We start from the raw sequence: 20590 nt of genomic DNA, 5'->3' as shown, positions 1-20590 counted from the left end.
GAGGCAACTCACTCCTCTATTGAAGAAAACTGATTTCTTTCACACTTTTTGGAATGTCATAGAGTCATGGAGAGATACAGCACTAAAACAGGCCCTTCAGCCCACCGAGTCTGTGCTGACCACCAACCACCCATTTACAGTAATCCTACATTAATCCCATATTCCCTACCACATCCCCACCTTCCCTCAATTCTCCTACCACCTACCTACACTCGGGCAATGTACAATGGCCAATTTACCTATCAACCTGCAAGTCTTTGGCTGTGGGAGGAAACCAGAGCACCTGTCGGAAACCCACGCGGTCACAGGGAGAACTTGCAAACTCCACACAGGCAGTACCCAGAACCGAACCCGGGTCGCTGGAGCTGTGAGGCTGCAGTGTTTTTTTCCAGATTTTTATGAATAAAGTATATTTTGGAAAAACAAAATTCTTAATGAAGTAGGCGCAGTCGATGGGTGCACCTCCTTCACTATCTTTCACCGCCACCCTAACGGTGTTACACACCCCCTGGCCTGGAGCTCTGGTGTTGGTTGCAGCCATTTTTACTTGACGCTTTCCTGGGACAAGTACTAAATCCTCAACTGACAGGGAAACCACCACCACGGTAGATCTCCAATCCCAAAGGGCGGAATGCCCTAAATACGGTGCTGAAACCACCTCCCACCCCCAAAAAAACACAAAAACAGCACCTGCATTATCAAATGCCACTGATCACGGTCTCTCCCCTGCCAGCTAAGTCCAAGCATTGAGGTGGAGAAGTGCGTACTTGGAGCTGCGAAGAAACGAGCACGAGTGTTTCTAGCAAAAAATATTTGGGAGCAGAAACACTGTCCAGCAACAGCTAGTAAATTCTATTTTTGATTCATATAATCAGGGGTGAGCGCAAAAGCAGACCCCCAACTATCACAAATTCTGCAGTTGAGTATCCATAATTTGAAGACATCGCAGGCATCAGCAAACCCACAGTACAATAGGTTAGCCTCATCCTGGGAGAACTTTTTTCTTTATTTCCAAAATATACTTTATTCATAAAAATCTGCAAAAATTACATTCCCAAACAGTTTAAAACAGCATCAAGTCAAAAAATACAAACAGTGCAAAGGTGATCAGTTTCCTTCTATACAATCATGAGTTGCCTCACAACTCTTCCATTTCACGATTGTTATGCCAATTATAGTTTCACATTTACAGCAAAAGTAAATATCAACAAAACAGTTCGAGGGGTTTCCCATGGATCCAGCCCCTCAGTTCAGCTTGATGGGGGGACCTTACTTTTTTTTTTAATTTCCAAAATATACTTTATTCATAAAAATCTGTAAAAATTACATTGCCAAACAGTTTCCAAACAGCACCAAAAAATACAAACATTGCAAGGGAGATCAGTTTCCTTCAATACTGTCATGAGTTTCTTCCCAACCCTTCCGTTTCACAATTGTCATGTCAATTACACTTTTACATTTACAGCAATTGAGAATATTAACGATACAGTTCGAGGGGTTTCCCATGGATCCAGCCCCTCAGTCCAGCTTGGTGGGGGAACCTTACACTGTGGTCTTTCCCCATTGAGCCTTTGCTGCGGCTGCCCCAAGCTTTAGTGCGTCCCTCAGCACGTAGTCCTGGACCTTGGAATGTGCCAGTCTGCAACATTCGGTGGTGGACAACTCTTTGCGCTGGAAGACCAGCAATTTTCGGGCAGACCAAAGGGCGTCTTTCACCGAATTGATAGTCCTCCAGCAGCAGTTGATGTTTGTCTCGGTGTGCGTCCCTGGGAACAGCCCGTAGAGCACAGACTCCTGTGTTACAGTGCTGCTTGGGATGAACCTTGACAAAAACCACTGCATCTCTTTCCACACCTGCTTTGCAAAGGCACATTGCAGGAGGAGGTGGGCGGCCGTCTCTTCCCCACCACAGCCAACACGGGGGCACTGTGCGGAGGGGGCGAAACTTCGGGTGTGCATGAAGGATCTGACGGGGAGGGCCCTTCTCACCACCAGCCAAGCTACGTCTTGGTGCTTGTTTGAAAGTTCTGGTGATGAGGCATTTCGCCAAATGACTTTGACGGTCTGCTCGGGGAACCATCCGACAGGATCCACCGTTTCCTTTTCCCGTAGGGCCTTGAGGACATTTCGTGCAGACCACTGCCTGATGGACCGGTGGTCAAAGGTGTTTTCCCGCAGAAACTGCTCCACGAAGGATAGATGGTACGGCACGTCCCAACTGCACGGAGCGTTCCGCGGCAATGTGACCAGGCCCATCCTTCGCAACACCGGGGACAGATAGAACCTCAGCACGTAGTGACACTTGGAGTTTGCGTACTGGGGATCTACACACAGCTTGATGCAGCCGCACACGAAGGTGGTCATCAGGATGAGGGCCACGTTGGGTACATTTTTCCCGCCCTTGTCCAGAGATTTGAACATCGTGTCCCTCCGGACCCGGTCCATTTTAGATCCCCAAACGAAGCGGAAAATGGCTCGGGTGACTGCCACGGCGCAGGAGTGGGGTATGGGCCAGACCTGCGCCACGTAGGGCAACAACGTGAGCGCCTCGCACCCGATGACCAGGTTCTTACCCAAAATGGAGAGAGATCGCTGCCCCCACATGCCCAACTTTTGTCGTACCTTGGCTACTCGCTCCTCCCATGTTTTGGTGCACGCCCCGGCCCTTCCGAACCATATCCCCAGCACCTTCAGGTAATCTGACCTGACGGTGAAGGGGACAAAGGATCGGTCAGCCCAGTTCCCAAAGAACATGGCCTCGCTCTTGCCATGGTTAACTTTGGCTCCCGAGGCCAGTTCGAACTGGTCGCAGATGCTCATCAGTCTGCGCACGGACAGCGGATCCGAGCAGAAAACGGCGACGTCATCCATGTACAGGGAGGTTTTGACCTGAGTGCCTCCGCTGCCTGGGATTGTCACCCCTCTTATGCTCGCATCCTTCCTAATAGACTCAGCAAAGGGTTCAATACAGCAAACAAACAAGACCGGGGACAGAGGACAGCCCTGTCTGACTCCAGATTTGATCGGGAAACTTTCCGATTCCCACCCGTTGATTGAGACTGCGCTACTGATGTTTGTGTAGAGCAGTTGGATCCAATTGCAGATTCCCTCCCCAAACCCCATTTTGGAAAGCACGTCCATCATGTAGGTGTGCGATATCCTGTCAAAAGCCTTCTCCTGGTCCAGGCTGATGAGGCAGGTGTCCACCCTCCTGTCCCGTACGTAGGCGATCGTATCCCTGAGTAGCGCGAGACTATCAGAGATCTTCCTGCCGGGTACAGTACAGGTCTGATCGGGGTGAATCACCAACTCCAGAGCAGACTTGACTCGACTGGCTATGACTTTGGACAGAATCTTGTCATCAACATTAAGCAGTGAGATGGGCCGCCAATTTCTGATTTCTGCCCTCTCCCCCTTCTGCTTGTAAATGAGCGTGATGATGCCTTTTCTCATGGATTCTGACATGCTGCCGGCCAGGAGCATACTCTCGTATACTTCCAGCAGGTCCGGGCCAACCCAGTCCCACAGGGCCGAGTACAACTCGACCGGTAAGCCGTCGCTCCCGGGAGTTTTACTCGTCTCGAAAGGCTCGACGGCCTTTGTCAGCTCGTCCAGAGTTAGCGGCTTGTCCAGTCTCTCCCTCCTGCTGTCATCTAAGACCTCTGTGATAGATGACAGGAAGGACTGGGAGGCTCTGCTGTCTGTGGGCTTCGCGTCATACAGCCCAGCACAAAAGGATTTGCTGATCCTTAGTATGTCGGACTGCGAAGACGTTACCGAGCCATCTTCTTCCTTCAGGCTGCTGATAACAGAGCTCTCTCTGTGTACCTTTTGGAAGAAGTAACGCGAGCACGTCTCATCCTGCTCGATGGAGCGGACTCTGGACCGGAAGATGATCTTGGAGGCCTCCTTGGCAAAGAGCGAGGCCTGCTGGCTCTTCACCTCTTGGAGGTCCTCCTTGACCTTGACCCCCATTGACTGCAACCGGAGTAGATTTTGCATAATTTTCTGGAGTCGGGACAGTTCCCTCTGTCTCTCTCTCTCGCCTTCTGAACACCTTTGTGGATGAAGAACCTCTTGATGTTCTCCTTAATCGCTTCCCACCAGTGAACTGGAGACTCAAAGAGGGGTTTCACGGTCCTCCAACCTTTGTAATCCCTTTTGAGTTCCTCAACGTTCTCTGGGGTCAGCAGTGTAGCATTGAGTTTCCACGTCCCTCTGCCAACCCGCTGGACGTCCTGTAAGTGACAGTCGGCCAGTAAGAGGCAGTGGTCGGAGAAGAACACCGGCTTGACGTCGGTGGATCCGACCGTGACAGCACGAGACACAAACAGGAAGTCAATCCTGGAATGGGCAGACCCGTCCGATCTTGACCATGTGTATCTGCGCTGCGCTCCGTCTGCAGGTTTGCTGAAGACGTCGTGCAGTTTGGCATCTTTAACTGTTTCTATTAGGAATCTGGACGTAGCGTCCAGTTTGCTGTCGTCACTGCCGGATCGTCCAGCGGCATCGATGATGCAGTTGAAGTCACCGCCTAGGATGACCGGCCTGGACGTCGCCAGCAGCAGTGGGAGCTGCTGGAAGACGGTCAGCCGCTCGCTGCATTGTACCGGGGCGTACACGTTGATCAACCGGAGCGGAGCGTTGTTGTACATCACGTCTGCTACGAGGAGGCGGCCGCCCACCACCTCCTTAACTTCGGAGATGGTGAAGTTACCTCCCCGCAGCAGAATACCCAGGCCGGAGGAACGGCAGTCATTACCCCCCGACCAGATCGATGGCCCGTGGGACCACCATCGCGACCACTGCCTGTAGGTGCTGAGGTGTGGTATTCCACACTCCTGCAGAAACAGTAGGTCAGCTTTGACCTTGGCAAGGTAATCCAAGGTTGAAACACATCGCGTAGTAGATTTAATGCTACGCACATTAATGGAAGCAATTCTTACACCCATTTTTTACTAAAAATTAGTTGTTGCTTCCCATACCATTTGTCCTCGCTAGTCCCAGTCCTTCGGGATGTTCCTGCATACCCATCGTGTGCGCAAGCAGTTTCACGTTGATTGGGCTCAGAAACCCCTCCTGATTTTTCATGCAGGGTTTGTTCCGCTCGGGTGACATCGGGGGGGTCTTGTAGGCAGAGAGCATTGGGTTGTCCTCAGCTGCTTCCATCTGTTCCTCCTCGAAAACATCACAGCTCCCGGTCTCCCGGAGCTCAGGTGCGCCAGACGTGTCTTTGCTCCCGGTGTCCCGGAGCTGAGATGCGTTGGCCACGTCGTTACGTGTGGGGCATTGGGGTTGGGCCACGCCGGGCCCATCACAGATTCCAGTGCCCGGGGGCTGGGATGCTTTATCATCCATCTCGGAGTTCTGCCGCCTCTTTTGAAGGGGCTGTCATTCCAGCATTTCCCCGTCCAGTGAAGAGGAGTTGTTGCAGTCTGATTCAGAAGAGAGCCTCCTCTTGCCACTGGTTTGGGTGGTGGCTTTGGGATGTTTTTTCTTTGTGGTTTTCCTCTGGACCACTTGCAACTGACCTGTTTGTGTAGATAGGCTGACTGGAGGGGAAGCTATGTTGGATTTGGTGCTTGGCAACGAACAAGGCCAGGTGGCAGATCTCTCGGTGGGAGAGCATTTCGGTGATAGTGATCACAACTCCCTGACCTTTACTATCGTCATGGAGAGGGACAGGAGCAGACGGGATGGGAAAATATTTAATTGGGGGAGGGGGAATTACAATGCTATTAGGCAGGAACTGGGGTGCATAAATTAGGAACAGATGTTCTCAGGGAAATGCACGACAGAAATGTGGAGGTTGTTCAGGGAGCACTTGCTGCGACTGCTGGATAGGTTTGTCCCGATGAGGCAAGGAAGGGATGGTAGGGTGAAGGAACCTTGGATGACAAGAAATGTGGAACAGCTAGTCAAGAGGAAGAAGGAAGCTTACTTAAGGTTGAGGAAGCAAGGATCAGACAGGGCTCTAGAGGGTTACAAGGTAGCCAGGAAGGAACTGAAGAATGGACTTAGGAGAGCTAGAAGGGGACATGAAAAAGTCTTGGCGGGTAGGATTAAGGAAAATCCCAATGCGTTCTACACTTATGTGAGGAACAAGAGGATGGTCAGAGTGAGGGTAGGGCTGATCAAGGATAGTGGAGGGAACTTGTGCCTGGAGTCGGAGGAGGTAGGGGAGGTCCTAAATGAATACTTTGCTTCAGTATTCACTAGTGAGAGGGACCTGGTCGTTTGTGAGGACAGCGTGAAACAGGCTGATATGCTCGAACAGGTTGATGTTAAGAGGGAGGACGTGCTGGAAATTTTGAAAGACATGAGGACAGATAAGTCCCTGGGGCCAGACGGGATATACCCAAGGATATTAAGGGAAGCGAGGGAAGAGATTGCCGCGCCTTTGGCGATGATCTTTGCGTCCTCATTGTCCATTGGAGTAGTACCAGATGATTGGAGGGTGGCAAATGTTATTCCCTTGTTCAAGAAAGGGAATAGGGATAACCCTGGGAATTATAGACCAGTCAGTCTTACGTAGGTAGTGGGCAAATTATTGGAGAGGATTCTGAGAGACAGGATTTATGATTGGTTGGAAAAGTATAGTTTGATTAGAGACAGTCAGCATGGCTTTGTGAGGGGCAGGTCATGCCTCACAAGCCTTATTACATTCTTTGAAGATGTGACAAAACACATTGATGAAGGAAGAGCAGTGGATGTGGTGTATATGGATTTCAGCAAGGCGTTTGATAAGGTTCCCCATGGTAGGCTCATTCAGAAAGTAAGGAGGCATGGGATACAGGGAGAGTTGGCTGTCTGGATACAGAATTGGCTGGCCCATAGAAGACAGAGGGTGGTAGTAGATGGAAAGTATTCAGCCTGGAGCTCGGTGACCAGTGGTGTTCCGCAGGGATCTGTTCTGGGACCTCTGCTCTTTGTGATTTTTATAAATGACTTGGATGAGGAAGTGGAAGTCTGGGTTAGCAAGTTTGCCGATGACACGAAGGTTGCTGGAGTTGTGGATAGTGTGGAAGGCTGTTGTAGGTTGCAACGGGACATTGATAGGATGCAGAGCTGGGCTGAGAAGTGGCAGATGGAGTTCAACCTGGAAAAGTGTGAAGTGATTCATTTTGGAAGGTCGAATTTGAATGCAGAATACAGGCTAAAAGACAGGATTCTTGGTAGTGTGGGGGAACAGAGGGATCTTGGGGTCCATGTCCATAGATCGCTCAAAGTTGCCACCCAAGTTGATAGGGTTGTTAAGAAGGCGTATGGTGTGTTGGCTTTCATTAACAGGGGGATTGAGTTTAAGAGCCGCGAGGTTATGCTGCAGCTCTATAAAGCCCTGGTTCGACCACACTTGGAATATTGTGTTCAGTTCTGGTTGTCTCATTATAGGAAGGATGTGGAAGCTTTAGAGAGGGTGCAGAGGAGATTTATCAGGATGCTGCCTGGACTGGAGGGCATGTCTTATGAAGAAAGTTTGAGGGTGCTAGGGCTTTTCCCATTGGAACGAAGAAGGATGAGAGGTGACTTGATAGAGGGGTACAAGATGATGAGAGGCATAGATAGAGTGGATAGCCAGAGACTTTTTCCCAGGGTGGAAAGGGCTATCACCAGGGGGCATAATTTTAAGGTGATGGAGGTAGGTTCTTTACACAGAGACTGGTGGGTGCGTGGAATGCACTGCCAGCGGTGGTAGTAGAAGCAGATACATTAGGGACATTTAAGCGTCTCTTGGATAGGTACATGGATGATAGTAGAATGAAGGGTATGTAGGTAGTTTTGATCTTCGAGTAGGTTAAAGGTTCGGCACAACATCGTGGGCCGAAGGGCCTGCACTGTGCTGTACTGTTCTATGTTCTATGTTCTATAACACAGGTGTTGGGAGGCTCAGCCTGGCTACGCAATGTTACAAGGACGCTGAGTAACACCATCGACAACGGGACAGAGAGAAAAACACACAGAAAACTAATAGACTGTGAGGAAGCAAAAGTGAGGAACGGAGAGAGAGAGACAGACAACGAAACTGAGATGGAGAAACAAGGCATTTGTATGATTGTGTTCTCCCTGTTGTGTAACGGTATTTCCTGTTGTGTAAATATGTTTTCTGTTGTGTAAAGATGTACCCTGTTGTTGTGTAAAGGTTTTCCCTGTTATTGTTTTATTTTCTGTTACTGACCGTCTCCTCACTGTGACCATTTGTCCTGGTTTTATTGTGGCCAACATCACCATCTGGTGGTGGAGAGGAGGCTCTGCAGGAAGGGGGTTGACAAAGTGGGAGAGTCTCGGCTGGTCCGTGTTTGCAGCTTGTGTTCGTGTGAGCACAAGTGATTTGTTACTGATTGATGTGTTCACTGGAAGGAAAAAGCTGATCGCAATCAAGCGCATTTTGTTATTATGGGGAAACACTTGATGTTTTGAAAGTGAACTGTTTGTATTATTACCAAACATAAATAGCAGAGAATGGTTTCGATCCATCGACCTCTGGGTTATGGGCCCAGCACGCTTCCGCTGCGCCACTCTGCTAACTGTTTGTTTAAATTTTAGCTGCCCGTTAGTGAAATATGTTCATTTCCCCAATGTTTTTATAAAAATAGGATTGCAGTCGGATTTCACAAGAATCCCGGACTCAGCAACACACGTGCTGACGGACTCACCCTCACTGCACAATGACACAAGGACACAGAGTAACAGCACCGACAATGAGACAGGCAGAGAAAGACACACAGAAAACCAGGAAGATATTATCAGGACCCAGAAGGGAACAAACAGAGAAAGGTATTGAGCAAACCAGCAAGAGACAGCGAAAGACTGATGATTTATGTAATTGTGTTCTCTGTTGTGTAAAGATGTCCCTTGTGTTCTTTTAAAGATATTTCCTGCTGTGTAATATGTTCTCTGTTGTGTTACTGTATTCGCTGTTGTGTAAAGATGTTCTCTGTTATTGTGTAAAATGGTTCCCTGTTGGGTAAAGATCTTCTCAGTTGTGTAAATATGATCCGTCTTGTGTAAAAGTGTTCCCGGTTGTTTAAATATGTTCCCTGCTCTGTAATGTAGAGCTGAGTCTGCACTAATGGAATTGCTACAGTATCTTCCAGTCTGATACTGTATGAGGGCTGGAATGTGATCCAAAGCACAGTCTATACAAATTGAATTGCTATTGTATCTTTTAGTTTCACAATCCGGGGGAGTTTTAAACTGAATTCTCAGTTTGTATCTCAGGTTATACTATCTTTCAGATTCTCTCAATCTGATATCGCACTTGAGATTTAGACTTCAGAAAGGATGTACTGGCATTGGAGGAGTTCAAAAGAGATTCACTCAGCTGATTCCTGGGATGAAGGGGTTGACTTATGAAGAACGGCTAAACAGGTTATTCATTAGAGTTTAGAAGAATGAGGGGTGATCTTTTTGAAACGTACAAGATTCTGAGGGGACTTAACAGGGTGAAGAAGGGTCTCTGACCTGAAACATTAACTCTGCTTCTCTCTTCACAGATGCTGCCAGACCTGCTGAGTATTTCCAGCATTTCTTGTTTTTATTAACAGGGTAGATGTTGAGAAAATGTTTCCACTAGTGGGGGAATCTCAAACTAGGCGACATCGTTACAGAATAAGGGGACACTCATTTAAAACTGAGATGCAAAGGAATTTCTTCTCTCAGAGGGTAGTGAATGTCTGGAATTCTCTACCCCAGACAGTATTGGAGGCTAAATCACTGAAAGTATTTAAAGAGGATGTAAATAGATTTTTGAAATATTGGAGAGTTGAGGGCTATGAAGAGCTGGCATGAAAGAGGAGTTGAGGTCTGGGGCAGATCAGCCATGATCTTACTGAATGGCAGGGCAGGCTTGAGGGGACGAATGGCCTACTCCTGCTCCTATTTCTTCTGTTCTTATGTTATGTTATATCTAATGTATATGTCAGGATGCACTAATGGGAATTAATACTGAAACTTATAAACTCATAATGTGTGTAAATATTGGGCTGATATTTAACTTGAATCTCAGAGTACATTATTGTGGTTAATTCTGTAAGTTTGAAAAGGGAACTCTGTGCCATAATGAAAACAAGAAATGCTGGAAATACTCAGCAGGTCAGGCAGCATCTGTACAGAGAGAAGCAAAGTTAACGTTTCAGGTCAGTGACCTTTCAGATGCTGCCAGACCTTTTGAAAGTCCATGTACACCACATCAACAGCGTCTGTTACCTCATCAAAAAACTCCAGCAGGACAGTTAAACATGATTTTCCCTTAAGAAATCCATGCTGGCTTTCTTGAATTAACCCACATTTGTCCATGGAACTATTAATTTTGTCCCGAATTATTCTTTCGAGAAGTTTTCCCACCTCCAAAATTGAACTGACTGGGGAGTGAAATGAGGTGAGTTGCTCTAACAGAGAGCCAGCACGGGTTCGACAGGCCAAATGGCCTCCTTCTGTGCTGTAGCCATTCTATGATTGTCTGATTCTAGCAACAACTGTTGGTGGAGAGGCAGTGATGCAGGAATGGGTTGACAGAAAGGGGAAAGTCTGGGCTGGTGTGTGTTTGCAGCATTTGCAGCTTGTGTTCGGGTTTGTGAATAAAGGTGATTTGGAAGCTGTGTTCCAAATTGAAGTGTTTATTGGAAGCAAGAAGTTGATGTCAATGAAGAGTAAAATGTGTTAAAACGAAGCGTGGTGTGATTGTGGATAGCAGTAAATATAGTGTTGGTGAATTAGTTGTGTTAATAAACTTCCACTGCGCCCTCTGCTGCAGGCTGCTGTTTATATCCAGCTGTGTATTAGTGCTGTGTGTTAGTGAGATAAATGTTTGTTTCAACGCTGTTTATAAAGCAATAGCATTGCACTCAAACAGTCCCAGACAAAGCAACACACGTACAAAAGCAAAATACTGCGGATGCTGGAAATCTGAAACATAAACAGAAAATTCTTGAAATAGTCAGCAGGTCTGGCAGCATCTGTGGAGAGAGAACAAAGTTAATGTGAGCTAAGGAAACAGATCTGAACTGTTAACTGTTTCTCTCTGCACAGATGCTGCCAGACCAACTGAGCATTTCCAGCATTTTCTGTTTTTATTACAGCAACACAGGTGTTGGGAGGCTCAGCCTGGCTACACAATGTTACAAGGACGCTGAGTAACACCATTGACAACGGGACAGAGAGAAAAACACACAGAAAACCAATAGACTGTGAGGAAGCAAAAGTGAGGGACAGAGAGAGAGACGAGACTGAAATGGAGAAACAAGGCATTTGTATGATTGTATTCTCCCTGTTGTCCAAAGGTATTTCCTGGTGTGTAAATATGTTTTCTGTTGTGTAAAGATGTACCCTGTTATTGTGTAAAGGTTTCCCCTGTTATTGTTTTATTTTCTGTTCCTGACCGTCTCCTCACTGTGACCATTTGCCCTGGTTTTATTGTGGCCAACATCACCATCTGGTGGTGGAGAGGAGGCTCTGCAGGAAGGGGTTGACAAAGGAGAGCGGCTGGTCCGTGTTTGCAGTTTGTGTTCGTGTGAGCAAAAGTTATTTTGTTGTTGATTGATGTGTTCACTAGAAGGAAGAAGCTGATTGCAATAGAGTGCCTTTGGAAGCATCTTGCTATTATGGGGAAATACTTGATGTTTTGAAAGTGAACTGTTTGTATTATTACCAAACATAAATAGCAGAGAATGGTTTCGATCCATCGACCTCTGGGTTATGGGCCCAGCACGCTTCCGCTGCGCCACTCTGCTAACTGTTTGTTTAAATTTTAGCTGCCTGTTAGTGAAATATGTTCATTTCCCCAATGTTTTCAAAAAAACAGGATTGGAGTCGGATTTCTCAAGAATCCCGGACTCAGCAACACACGTGCTGACGGACTCACCCTCACTGCACAATGACACAAGGACACTGAGTAACAGCACCGACAATGAGGCAGGCAGAGAAAGACACACAGAAAACCAGGAAGATATTATCAGGACCCAGAAAGGAACAGACAGAGAAAGGTACTGAGCAAACCAGCAAGAGGCAGTGAAATAAAAGAAAAATACTGCGGATGCTGGAAATCTGAAAGAAAAACAAGAAATGCTGGAACCACTCAGCAGGTCTGGCAGCATCTGTGGAAAGAGAAGCAGAGTTAACGTTTTGGGTCAGTGACCCTTCATCGGAACGAAGAGTTAACGTTTCGGGTCACTGACCCGAAAAGTTAACTCTGCTTCTCTTTCCACAGATGCTGCCAGACCTGCTGAGTGGTTCCAGCATTTCTTGTTTTTATTATAAGAGACAGCGAGAGACTGATGAACACCACTTGGAGGGAGCACTGAGGGTGGCAAGGGCACAGAATGTAGTCTGGCTGGGGGATTTCAATGTCTATCACCATGAGTGGCTCGGTAGCACCACTACTGACCATGCTGGCCGAGTCCTAATGGACATAGCTGCTCGATTGGGTCTGCAGTAGGTGGTGAGGGAACTAACAAGAGGGAAAAATATACTTGACCTCATCCTCACCAATCTGCCTGCCGCAGATGCATCTGTCCATGACAGTATTGGTAGGAGTGACCACTGCACAGTCCTTGTGGAGATGAAGTCCTGTCTTCACATTGAGGATACCCTCTATCATGTTGTGTGCCACTACCACTGTGCTAAATGGGATAGATTTTGAACAGATCTAGCAATGTATAACTGGGCATCCATGAGGTGCTGTGGACCATTAGCAGCAGCAGAATTGTAGTCAACCACAATCTATAACCTCATGGCCTGGCATATTCCCCCACTCTAACATTACCAACAAGCTGGAGACCAACCCTAATTCAATGAAGAGTGCAGGAGGGCATGCCATGAGCAGCACCAGGCATACCTTGAAATGAGGCGTCAGCCTGATGAAGCTACAGCCCAGGACTACTTTCATGCCAAACAGCAGAAGCAGCATGTAATAGACAGGGCTAAGTGATCCCACAACCAACGGATCAGATCTACACCCTGCCACATCCAATGATGAATGGTGGTGGACAATTAAACAACCAACAGGAGGAGGTGGCTCCACAAATATCCCCAACCTCAATGATGGGGGAGCCCAGCACATCAGTGCAAAAGACAAGGATGAAGAATTTGAAACAATCTGCAGCCAGAAGTGCCGGGTTGATGATCCATCTCGGCCTCCTTCTGAAGTCCCCAGCATCACAGATGCCAGTCTTCAGCCTATTCGATTCACTCAACGTGATATCAAGAAACAACTGAAGGCACTGGATACAGCAAAGTCTACGGGCCCTGACAATAATCCGGCAATAGTACTGAAGACCTGTGCTCCAGAACTTGACGCGCCCCGAGCCAAGCTGTTCCAGTACAGCTACAACACTGGCATCTACCCGGCAATATGGAAAATTGCCCAGGTATGTCCTGTACACAAAAAGCAGGACAAATCCAACCCAGCCAATTGCTGCCTCATCAGTCTACTCTCAATCATCAGTATAGTGATGGAAGATGTCATTGACAGTGCTATCAAGCGGCACTTGCTTTGCAATAACCTGTTCAGTGACGCTCAGTTGGGTTCCGCCAGGGCCATTCAGCTCCTGACGTCATTACAGCCTTGGTTCAAACAAGGACAAAAGAGCTGAACTCAAGAGGTGAGGTGAGAGTGTCTGCCCTTGACATCAAGGTAGCATTTGACTGAGTATGGCATCAAGGAGCCAGAGCAAAACTGGAGTCAATGGGAATCAAGAGGAAAACTCTCCACTGGTTGGAATCGTACCTAGCACAAAGGAAAATGGTTGTGATTGTTGGAGGTCAATCATCTCAGCTCCAGGACATTACTGCTGGAGTTCCTCAGGGTAGTATCCTCGGCTCACCCTTCTTCACTACTTCATCAGTGACCTTCCTTCAATCATAAGGTCAGAAGTGGGGATGTTTGCTGATGATTGCAAAATTCAGCACCATTCGCGACTCCTCAGATACTGAAACAGTCCATGCAGAAATGCAGCAAGACCTGGACAATATCCAGGCTTGGGCTGATAAGTGGCAAGTAACATTCATGCCACACAAGTACCAGGCAATGACCATCTCCAACAAGAGAGAATCTAACCATCTCCCATTGACATTCAACAGCATTACGATCGCTGAATCCCCCATTATCAACTTCCTGGGGGTTCCCATTGACCAGAAACTGAACTGGAGTAGCCTTATAAATAGTGTGACTACATGAGCTGGTCAGAGGGTAGGAATCATGCGGTGAGTAACTCACCTCCTGACTCCCCAAGCCTGTCCACCATTTACAAGGCACAAGTCTGGAGTGTGATGGAATACTCTCCACTTGCCTGGGTGGGTGCAGCTCCAACAACACTCAAGAAGCTCGACACCATCCAGGACAAAACAACATGCTTGATTGGCACCCCATCCACAACATTCACTCCCTCCACCACTGACGTACAGCGGCAGCAGTGTGTACCATCTACAAGATGCACTGCAACAATGCACCAAGGCTACTCAGGCAGCACCTTCCAAACCTGCATCCTCTATTGCCTAGAAGGACAAGGGCAGCAGATGCATGGGAACACCACCACCTGAAAGTTCTCCTCCAAGCTACACATCATCCTGACTTGGAACTATATCGCCATTCCTTCACTGTCGCTGGGTAAAAATCCTGGAACTCCCTTCCTAATAGCACTGTGGGTGTACCTACCCCACATGGACTGCAGTGGTTCAAGAAGGAAGCTCACCACCACCTTCTCATGGGCAATTAGGGATGGACAATAAATGCTGGCCTGGCTGGCGACGTCCACATCCCATGAAACAAATAATTAAATGCAATAACAGCTCATCTCAATTCCTAGTATTTCGAAATCCCACCAGTCCAACATAAGCTGAACAATTATTGCATGTTGTGATTGACGGTCTGGTCTGTAAACTGCACTGTATCACAGATTGCTGACATTTGCTAACTGGAAGTGGGAACTGCAAAATCGGGACAGTAGTTCACACAGTCTGTCAGTGTGAAAGAATCAGGCAATGTGAGGTAATAGAATTTGTCTGTAAATGTTACACTCATATTGCTTTATATTTTTATATTGGAAATAAAAGTAATTATTTCGTGAAAATAGTGACACATTGTCCAAACTTTGGTAGCCAGTTGTTTTCGTCTTGCACTCAGCAGGGCAATCCACAAGAATACCAATTTAAGGGAAAACAACAACTTTCTTCTGTATGAGAAGAGAATGCTGATTGGTTGGCAAGTGAACTCTGATTGGGCGAGGCATTGCCATTCAGAATGCATCAGTTTATGGTAACTGACAGATAACTGCCCAGCTTTGTTTGAAATTTAAACCAGGCAGCTTGACTCTGATTGGTCAAGGCATTGCCCTGTGGAATGAGCCAGTGAATGGCTGTCACTTATTTTGTTTAGCTGAAACTGGCACAATGTGTGTGCATGTTCTTTCTGTCTGCAAAGAACAGGGCCCTGTGTATTAATATATGTAGCTTACAGTACACACCAATGCACCACACTGCGAGCCCTACTGACAGTCTTAAATCGGTTGTCAGTGTAATTCTTAGCACACTGAGAATTATTTAGCAAATGTTGTCCTATTGTTGAATCACATCTCATGTTGGATACTGTGTTTTGAGTTTTGCAAGCACGGGTTGGTTGGGTAGGGCCCATTGCGAACAGCGGAAGGGACATGTTATTTGATACAATCCGCCAGTTTTGGGATGTACGGTCTAGAAAATTAGCATCACACTGGTATTGAAATTCATATATCACGTTACTTATTTGTGTGATAGGCAGGATGTCTCTTTTGCTTGACAGCAGCATCCTGTTAGTGGCGAACACCACACTTGTTGCTCCTGCATAGTAACAGCAGGAAACAGCGAGCATCACCTGTTACTCAAATACTGGGGATATATTACCTTTCCAGGGTAATTTGAGGGAGACTGGGCACTTTTCAGGGCTCAAAATGACGTCCTTCAGCCCGTTTATAAGTTTGTGTGATATACAGATAGAAATGATCTGATCAGTGTAGCCATTGTAATGCAGGATGTCTTTGATTCGCCCTATTTCAGCATCAAGCTTGCATGGTGAGCAAATGGCTCAGCCCTATTTATGAGGTTGTCGATAAGACCAATCTTATAGCGCGTGGAACTGTAATAATCCCAACGCGTGTATTGACCAGTGAAGGTAGGTTTGCGGTAGACCGTGGTAGAAAACCCCTTAGCAGATTTCTCAACTAGTACATCAAGGAAAGGGAACTCATTTGACTGCTCCATTCTAAAGGTGAATTTGAGTGTAGGATGGAGCCCATGAAGACGTGCAAGGAAATTATTTCATGCAGCTGCGGATTCAAATATAGCAAACGTATCATCTACATATTGGAAATATGCAAGAGGTAGGAGGTTAGGTGTCATTCCCTTAAAAACAGGTTTGTCATGGAATCCAACAAAGATGTTTGTGAGAGCTGGGCCTAGAGGGGATCCCATGGCAACACCAGCGATACATGGTGTCAATAAAACTGAACTCAACTGTGCAAGTTGCCGAGTTCATAAGTTCAATGAATACTGATTCACACAATGGTGACGGGTCTAGATCACCATGATATAGCACTGCAGTGCAAATATCTATGGCTTCCTGAAGTGGTACATTGGTGAATAGGCTAGCAATGTCAAATGAACACATGGACACGGCATTGCTATCGATATGCAAGTCCTGTATGGTCTTCGCAAATGTGAAGGAATCCTTCACTGTGTATGTGGAGAACTTGCTCAAAAACTGGTTGTAACAATTTGCCCAACCATTTGGCAAATTCATTTCAGGATACTATTTACATTACTTCAAATAAAGGAAACACAACGACACAAGAATTGAGCACAACGCTGAAAGTTTCACAGCAAATAGTCAAATGGGAAAAGGATGAAATACAGAAAGAAAAAGCCTAAAATACTGAAAACACTCAGCCAGTCCGGAAACAACTGTGGAGAAGAGAAGCTCGGGTTAATGGTCCAGTTCTGTGACCCTTCTGTAGACCTGAAACATTGCTCCTACCTTCCTCTCTCCACAGATACTGCTGGAACTGCTGAGTGTTTCCAGAATCTTCTGTTATTATTCAGATTTCCAGTGTGTGCAGTATTTCTCTTTCTGAAAATAAAATATTCCCTGAGAGGAATGGAACGTTACATAAAAAATAGGAGTAGGCCATTCGGCCCATCGAAATAGCTCTGCCATTCAATAAGATCACAGCTGATTTCCTACATCAACTCCATCTTACCACACTAGCACAGATCCCTTGATTCCCTTAGTATCCAAAAACCTATCGATCTCTCTCTTGGATATACCCAACGAGCATCCACATCTCTAGAGTCACAGAGAGATACAGCACTGAAAAAGGCCCTTCGGCCCACCGAGTCTGTGCCAACCAACAACCACCCATTTATACTAATCCTACACTAATCCCATATTCCTACCACATCCCCACCGACCCTATATTTCCCTCCCACCTACCTAAACCAGGGACAATTTATCATGGCCAATTTACCTACCAACAAGTCTTTTGGCTTGTGGGAAGAAACCGGAGCACCTGGAGAAAACCCACACAGACACAGGGAGAACTTGCAAACTCCACCTAGGCAGTACCCAGAATTGAACCCGGGTTGCTGGAGCTGTGAGGCTGCGGTGCTAACCACTGCGTCACTGTGCCGCCCATGATGTGTGATCTCACCAAGGCTCTGTCTAATTGCAGTCAAACTTCTTTATTCTTATAAAAACTCTTCACAATGTTGAACACAACTATTAACTGCCATTCTGCTCTAAGAAGAAGGACCCCAGCTTCACACACCCCAGACCCCTATACTTTCCACATTAGCTGAATTCCTGCATTTCTGATACCATTCCAGTAAATCTCCTCTGCACCCTCTCGAAGGCCTTGACATTCCTGCTAAAGTGTAGAGCATGGAATTAGACACAACGCTCTAACTGAGGCCTATAACCAGTGAGATTTATAAAGGTCCAGCGTAAATTCCTTGTCTGTGTCCCGTACTCCCATTTCTGGTTTCTGACTCAATGTCGGCTCTGAGCTGTTGAAACTGCCTGAATAAATATTTCCACCCAACAAAGCGCTCGGAATGTGAGAAGGGACAAAGTGAGTGACCAAGTACATCAACTCCAAGTAAAACTCCACCATGTAGTGAAAACACTCGAAACACAACGGCTCTTTTAAGAGCCACCCACAATCGCTCTGAAAAAACTGCACCAACATCTCTCTAGAATTGGTTTATTTCATTGGTTTTAATGCTCAGTAACTCTCTGGAACTTTCTCACTGTCTTTGTGTTTTCTGTTTCAATCTGGTATGGAGATTCTGGGAAGATGAGTTTCACTGCCTGGGAGGATCTTTGTGGTTTTCCTGCAGAAACACAAAACAAAGTCTCTTTTCAGAGTCACCCACCGCCTCATAGGGACAGCAGTAACCTGGGAACGGGAGCTGGGGTGTGTTTTATGCCGGAAATAACAGTTAATGATTTATGTTGTGCTCTCGTTATATTCCAATCTCTGAATTGAGCCTTTCCACCGCACCAGGGTTTTGGGGAGAGTTTTCATCGTTTCTTTTCCAAACGTACAGACGATGTTATAAAGTTGCTGATTTACCCAGATGGCGGATTCTCCCCTCACAGTGAAAAGTAACATCGCACCGTCACATCTGCCCATTGTTTTATAATTGAATAATTAGTCAAATGGAATTATTTGTGATGTTATTTCCCCCGAGACGGTGTTTCCTGCAGTGAAACTGATCAGTTTCAGCTCAGTCATTCAGGGACCTGGAATTCCTGCAGTTCGAGCCCGCTGCAACCCCAGCCCACTTCTGATTGGTCACCCTCTTCTCATAAAGTCAGTGACAGCACATGAGGAGGCCATGCGCCCCATTAAGTCCATGTCGGGTTTCCAATCTGTTCAGTCCCCGACTCAATCCCCAAATCCCTGCATAATCCCTTTGGGTCAAAATGACCGTGGCAGGACTCGAACCTGCAATCTTCTGATAACATCATAGAATACACCAAAATCAGACACCTTATCCATTAGGCCACACAGCCATTAGCTTACATGAATGATTCAATCAGAGAATCTCGAAGCACAAAATACAAAAAAATCATTGGTTGAACCTGTCAACCTGGCAGAATATTTGAATTTGTGAAAGCCGCCAATTTCACTGTGGAAAAGAAGTGATCAACTGGAAAAGTACATAAAAATCTATTTTCCCGTAGCGGTTTAAATAAACTTTGAAAACACAATTTTGCTTTTACCGACTCAAATTGCTGGTGCTATTTTATGAACAGCTTTATTTTGCCAATTTTTGTCAACTTCTCATCCGTAACTGACAGTAAAAGACTCCGTTCAGCAATCTTTCACACGACAAATAACTCAAACTCGGTGTGGAAGTAATAAATTACAGACTATTGGTAATTCCCCTTCACACAGGCTTCAGGGGGACAGTGAGAAGCCACTGAAATAGTTGCTTCATCCTTTTAAAAGGTTCCCATTCTGTCCTGTTACTGACATGTTGGAATCAGATTTGTATTTAACAAGATATTTCTGTGAAAACAAAATCCTCAACAGACCAGCTGGGAATCTGGGAATCACTGTAGTAAAATAAAAGGCTTTTGATTGAGAAGACGGGACCGTCTCACCAGCAGCCGGGTTACATTCCCCTCACATCCTTATACAGTGAGCAGCTCTTTCCCTCGAGAAATAGACAGCAGCAGTTGGAAGTTCAGTAAAAGGATCGGTTCATTGAGACAAGTTTCTGACTGACAGGTGGTGCTGAATATTAATACAAAAAGGTCCTGGAATGGGAAACAAGTGTCCAGAGTGGGGTCTGAAATCAGGACAGGGAAATGGCCAGCACTGACACAGATCATTTCATTATTACATTGATATCTGACTGTCTATAAGGAGAAGCGAGTTAAACACATGATGGTGAAAGGAATGGAAGATGACGCTGGTTGTTCTCGATGAAGAGGGATAGACAGAGGTGTGGGTAGAGCAGACTTCAGACAGTAATCAGCCCTTTCAGATACTGTGGGTGGATCTGAAATGAGCCTTTGGGATAGGGAAAAAAGCTCTTTGTTTAAAAACCCTCAAATAGCTACCTTGTAATTGGTCAGGTTACTAATGTTTTAGTTAGTGTAATTTATGAATAATTACTAATTAGAAAGTGCTGTTTGGACAGAGTGTAAAGCTGTGAGTTGATGTGTGAGGGACTTCACTGACTAGGGGAAGGAGGTGCTCTTTGGTCTCTCTTTTCTTTTCTGCCTTTTCAGCCTCCATGGTACAGGGGAAGAAGCTGATCGGTGAGTAACTGGTAAATTATTCTGCTTATTACACTTATTACACGAGCAATAATGAGTTTGTAAAGCTAAGTAATGGCAGGGCAGCTCGAAAAGTAAAAGTTCAAAATTGGGGGAAGGCAAATTTTACAAAACTGAGAGGTGATTTGGTGGATGTGGACTGGATACAACTACTTGAAGGAAACCCAAAGATGTTTTATCAGTCCATTAAGAGCAAGAGGATAACTAAGGAAAGGGTATGGCCTATCAGAGATGTACAAGGGAACTTCTGTGTGGATCCAGAAGATGTGGGCG

The 20590-nt window shown here is 46.2% G+C and overlaps 3 non-coding genes across 3 annotated transcripts; all 3 read right to left on the bottom strand.

Annotated features, from left to right (window-relative positions):
- Positions 1-8451: 8451 nt before the first annotated feature.
- trnam-cau (transfer RNA methionine (anticodon CAU)) lies at positions 8452-8523 on the bottom strand. Its single transcript has one exon. It is a non-coding gene; the product is annotated as a tRNA-Met (tRNA).
- Positions 8524-11657: 3134 nt separating this feature from the next.
- Positions 11658-11729, bottom strand: trnam-cau (transfer RNA methionine (anticodon CAU)). The gene has a single exon. It is a non-coding gene; the product is annotated as a tRNA-Met (tRNA).
- Positions 11730-18953: 7224 nt separating this feature from the next.
- On the bottom strand, positions 18954-19042 carry trnaq-uug (transfer RNA glutamine (anticodon UUG)). Its single transcript is given in 2 exon segments — positions 18954-18989; positions 19006-19042. It is a non-coding gene; the product is annotated as a tRNA-Gln (tRNA).
- Positions 19043-20590: the final 1548 nt, after the last annotated feature.

Source organism: Heterodontus francisci, chromosome 35 (assembly GCF_036365525.1).
Source record: "Heterodontus francisci isolate sHetFra1 chromosome 35, sHetFra1.hap1, whole genome shotgun sequence".
NCBI classification, from domain to species: domain Eukaryota; kingdom Metazoa; phylum Chordata; class Chondrichthyes; order Heterodontiformes; family Heterodontidae; genus Heterodontus; species Heterodontus francisci.
The sequence above is the reverse complement of the archived record's forward strand: the minus strand, read 5'-3'. Positions and strand labels throughout refer to the sequence as shown.